General features: G+C 47.0%; 1 pseudogene; it reads right to left on the minus strand.

Moving 5' to 3' along the window:
• Positions 1–1,924: 1,924 nt before the first annotated feature.
• LOC129628134 (olfactory receptor 1002-like) lies at positions 1,925–2,867 on the minus strand (annotated as a pseudogene).
• Between the last annotated feature and the right edge of the window lie 2,774 nt (positions 2,868–5,641).

Consider the following 5,641-nt stretch of genomic DNA (forward strand, 5'->3'; position numbering starts at 1 on the left):
AACATGATTACTAGGCATTGATCAGTAGGTTCACCTGTGGATTAACGAGCTTTTTAGGAAAACATTCCACTTTGGCATCTGTGAACTTACAGGTGAACGTTGTCTGGGAGAGGTGCAATGTCTTCGGCTTCTTCACAGGGCTGAAGCCCAGTGCTGTGGCCCGAGATGCAACCTGCCTAAGTTTGCCCTTTTCCCCTCCCTATCAGAACCGAAAATGGTCAGAGGTTGTTTTCCCCCATTTCCTCATTTATATCATCCACATTCCTGATCCCATGCTTTTCCCCCTGTCCCTGAATGAGTCATAAACTGAAATCATTCAGTGGATTAAGGAACTCGGACTGAGGTGAGCCGGCAAAGCACAACACACGTTCACAGCCCTTTCCTGCCGCTTCCAAGGCACCAGGAATGTTCTCAGGAGTGTGGGGACACCTCCACACTGGACTGGGGTTCAAGCTAATTTCATTTGAATCCTCCAAAGATACGGAGCATCAGCTGACATCTGGGTTTCACAGTAAATTGCACCTCTTTTTCCTTCTCTTAAATCAGTAAGACTGATGTCTGTTTCAATAAAAGAAGGGTTTTATCTAAAAACATACAGATAGTTTCTTTCTTTTTTTTTTTTAAAGACAGATCATTTTAATTTTATTTATTAACAGTACGTATTGACTCATATAAGAATCCATGCATCAGATACTTTTTTTAAAAATAAAATTTGGCTTTTTCTCTTTTTTTTTTTAAATTTTTTTTAAAATTTTTTTATTTTTTAAAATTTTATTTTATTTTTAAACTTTACATAACTGTATTCTAATTGAAAAAAGTTATATGGTCTTTCGGTCTGTAATATTGCTTCATTGGTCATTTACATAGAAACGATAGCTCACTACTGCTTTAGAGCAGGTTTTAGTCCAAGGCTAATTAGAGGTTTCTGTACTGGGGCCTCCCTTCTCTGCTGCAATGTCGAGTGACTACTCTCTTCCTTCCGTAGTTGAACACCACGTGGATTATTTCTTCAGTAGCGTTTATTCAGAAGGGCAACATACCTTGTAGAGCCTTACGGGGAAGGTCGCTTTGGCATTCAATGAACCTTTCTATGTTTGAGAACTCTCAAAACAGGAAGCAGATAGAGTCTAGCTCCGCCTTCTACCTCCCGGGGGCCTGTAAGATAGAAGTACGGATGGAGGAGATGAGCATCTGTGTGCTATCTATGCTGAATGTGGTTAATACATCAGGAGATATAGAATAGGCCAAGAAAGGCAGGATTGCATTTTTTTTTTCCTTCCAGATTGAGTTGGTGTAGTGTATTATTCTTGGTTACCAGAATACTTAGAGCTGTGGGGCTTTGAGACGGTTAATATTCATGGTGTGTATGACAGCACGATACGGGACCGCGTGATCTTAATAACGTGAATGTGGTACTTAGTGGAGAAAATGCACAGATGACACCTAGCAGGGCGTGTCAGATGGTCAACTGCTTGTGATTATGAACGACTGTGTTTTGCTTCTGTGCTTTTTGCTTTCCTATTATGCACATATTAACTTTTAAGAAACAAATGTTAAGAACCTTCAAAAAAGAGATATAGAATAGCTATGCTGCCAGACAGGTGAATGCTCCTGCTTAGGATCTGAGCCTTGAGGAAGTGATGAGAGGTCTAGGATCAGCAGGAGATGACATGCGGTTGGGTGCTGTAGAGGGTGGTGTGGTGGCTAGAGCAGGTAGCTCTGTCCAGCGCTGAGTGGTGCTGAAAGCTCAGGGCAGTAATGCCAGCCGCAGCCCTGGAGAATGCACAGAGGTGAAGCTCCTTATGTGGCATCCTACACAGACCACCCTGTGGCAGGGGCTTAGCTGCGTCTTGCTGCTCTTGGTTTTTGTCCCGGCTGGGTTCTCTAGGCTTCTCTTCTATGCTATGGTCTTCTGGAGGCCTCTCTAACACATTCGCTTTCTGCTTAGGTTAAGGACCCTAAGTAGTACAGCAGCCTTGACATCTTTATTCCTTAGGCTGTAGACCGGCGGGTTCAGCATGGGGATCACGATGGTGTAGAACACAGAGAGGATCTTGTTGTAGGCTGACACACTTTCTGGGTTGGGTTGCACATACACAAGGAACACAGACCCATAGAAAAGGCAGAGGGCAGTGAGGTGGGAGGCGCGGGTGGAGAAGGCCTTGCGCTGGGCCTCCAGGGACCTCATCCCACAGATGGTGACCAGGATGTAGGCATAAGAGACCAAGATGACTGAGACTGTGAGGACAGTGATCAAGGCGGAAAAGATGAGCAAGATGACGCTGGCCACAGTGGTGTCTGAGCAGGCCAGTTGGAGCACAGGGGGGATGTCACAGAGGTAATGGTCAATGACGTTTGGACCACAGTAGGGCAAGCTGAAGACATTCCCTGTCTGCACTGCTGAGATGAATACCCCCACAGCACAGGTGAGCCCCACCAGCTGGACACACAACGCTGGACATGATGCTGTGGTAGAGGAGAGGGTGGCAGATGGCCACAAGTCGGTCGTAAGCCATGAGGGACAAGAGCACACACCCCAGAGCCATGGAGGCTCATGAGGGCCATCTGCACCACACAGCCCCCGAAGGAGATGGACTGGTCAACAGTGAGCAAGCTGATCAGCAGCCTGGGGGTGAACAAGGAGGAATTGCAGACGTCAAGGAAGGAAAGCACACTCAGGAGGAAGTACATGGGGGTGTGGAGGGTGGTGCTGGCTTGGATGACATCTATGAGGCCCAGGTTGCCCACCAGAGTCACCAAGTAGATCAGCAGAAGGTGGCAAAGAGGAGCTGCTTTTGGCCTGCCTGGTCTGTGAGGCCCAGCAGGATGCATCTGGGCACTGTGCTGTGGTTCTGTCCCGAGGCCATTCCACTGGGGTGCTTCCTACCTGACAAAGAAGAAGAGAAACAAGAACGCTAACTCTCTCATCCAAGGGGTATACTTTAATGTCTGTACCCAGTTGCTCAGTGATGTCCTTCTCTTTGCGATCCCATGGACTGTGGACCACCAGGCTCTTCTGTCCACCGGATTTCCCTGGCAAGGATACTGAAATAGGTTGCCATTACCAACTCCATGGGCTCTTCCTGACCCAGGGATCAAACCCTTGTCTCTTGTACCTCCTCCATTGACAGCTGGGTTCTTTACCACTGCACCATCTGGGAAGCCTGTAGCCTTTAATATCTCCTACTAAACTCACCATAGAGCTGCCAGAACTTACACAGGACTGAGAAAGAGACTCTTGGAGGGCACAAATAGAACCTTGAGCAATAGGACCCAGGAGAAAGGAGCAGCAACCCCACAAGAGACTGACCCAGACTTGCCTGTGAGTGTCCAGGAATCTGCAGAGGAGGCGTGGGCTGACAGTGGCCTGCTGTGGGGTTGGGGGCACTGAGTGTAGCAGTGCATGCTTGGGATCTTTGGAAGGGGGTCACCTTTATCCTTATTACCTCCACCATAGTGTGGCCCCAGGTAAATAGCAGGGAGGGAACACAGCTCCACCCATCAACAGAAAGTGAAGTGAAGTTGAAAGTGAAGTTGCTCAGTTGTGTTGGAGAACTGTGGACTGTGACCCTGTGGACTGTAGCCTACCAGGCTCCTCTGTCCATGGGATTTTCCAGGCAAGAATACTGGAGTGGGTTGCCATTGCCTTCTCCAGGGGATCTTCCCGACCCAGGGATTGAAGCCGGGTCTCCCTCATTGCAGGCAGATACTTTACCATCTAAGCCACCAGGGAAAAACTGGATTAAAGATTTACTGAACATGCCCCCACCCATCAGAACAAGACCCAGTTTTCCCCTCAGTCAGTCTCTCCCATCAGGAAGCTTCCATAAGCCTCTTATCCTTCTCCATCAGAGGGCAGACAGAATGGATATCACAATCACAGAAAACTAACCAATCTAATCACATGGACCACAGCCTTGTCTAACTCAATGAACCTTGAGCCATGCTGTGTGGGGCCACCCAAGATGGACAGGTCATAGTGGAGAGTTCTGCCAAAGTGTGGTCCACTGGAGAAGGGAATGGCAAACCACTTCAGTATTCTTGCTTTGAGAACCCCATGAACAGTGTGAAAAGGCAAAAAGATAGGACACTGAAAGATGAACTCCCCAGGTTGGTAGGTGCCCAATATGCTACTGGAGATCAGTGGAGAAATAACTCCAGAAAGAATGAAGAGACAGAGCCAAAGCAAAAAGAACACCCAGTTGCAGATGTGACTGGTGGTAGAAGCAAGGTCCAACGCAGTAAAGAGCAATATTGCATAGGAACCTGGAATGTTAGGTCCATGAATCAAGGCAAATTGGAAGTGGTCAAACAGGAGACGGCAAGAGTGAAAGTCGACATTCTAGGAATCAGTGAACCAAAATGGACTGGAATGGGTGAATTTAACTCAGATGACCATTATATCCAAATAGGAAAAGGAGTACGTCAAGGCTGTATATTGTCACCCTGCTTATTTAACTTATATGCAGAGTACATCATGAGAAACACTGGGCTGGAAGAAACACAAGCTGGAATCAAGATTGCTGGGAGAAATATCAATAACCTCAGATATGCAGATGACACCACCCTTATGGCAGAAAGTGAAGAGGAACTCAAAAGCCTCTTGATGAAAAGTGAAAGTGGAGAGTGAAAAAGTTGGCTTAAAGCTCAACATTCAGAAAACGAAGATCATGGCATCTGGTCCCATCACTTCGTGGGAAATAGATGGGGAAACAGTGGCAGACTTTATTTTTTTGGGCTCCAAAATCATTGCAGATGGTGACTGCAGCCATGAAATTAAAAGACGCTTACTCCTTGGAAGGGAAGTTATGACCAACCTAGATAGCATATTCAAAAGCAGAGACATTACTTTGCCAACAAAGGTCCATCTAGTCAAGGCTATGGTTTTTCCTGTGGTCATGTATGGATGGGAGAGTTGGACTGTGAAGAAGGCTGAGCGCCAAAGAATTGATGCTTTTGAACTGTGGTGTTGGAGAAGACTGTTGAGAGTCCCTTGGACTGCAAGGAGATCCAACCAGTCCATTCTGAAGGAGATCAGCCCTGGGATTTCTTTAGAGGGAATGATGCTGAAGCTGAAACTGTAGTACTTTGGCCACCTCATGTGAAGAGTTGACTCATTGGCAAAGACTCTGATGCTGGGAGGGATTGGGGGCAGGAGGAGAAGGGGACGACAGAGGATGAGATGGCTGGATGGCATCACTGACTCGATGGACGTGAGTCTGAGTGAACTCTGGGAGTTGGTGATGGACAGGGAGGCCTGGCGTGCTGCGATTCATGGGGTCGCAAAGAGTCGGACATGACTGAGCAACTGAACTGAACTGAACTGACCATTATATCTACTACTGTGGGCAGGAATCCCTTAGAAGAAATGGAGCAGCCATCATGGTCAACAAAAGAGTCCAAAATGCAGTACTTGGATGCAATCTCAAAAACGACAGTATGATCTCTGTTCGTGTCCAAGGCAAACCATTCAGTATCACGGTAATCCAAGTCTATGACCCGACCAGTAATGCTGAAGAAGCTGAACGGTTCTATGGAGACCTACAAGACCTTCTGGAACTAACAGTGAAAAGAGATGTCCTTTTCATTATAGGAGACTGGAATGAAAAAGTAGGAAGTCAAGAAACACCTGGAGTAACAG

The sequence above is a fragment of the Bubalus kerabau genome, chromosome 15 (genome assembly GCF_029407905.1).
Source record: "Bubalus kerabau isolate K-KA32 ecotype Philippines breed swamp buffalo chromosome 15, PCC_UOA_SB_1v2, whole genome shotgun sequence".
NCBI classification, from domain to species: Eukaryota; Metazoa; Chordata; class Mammalia; order Artiodactyla; family Bovidae; genus Bubalus; species Bubalus kerabau.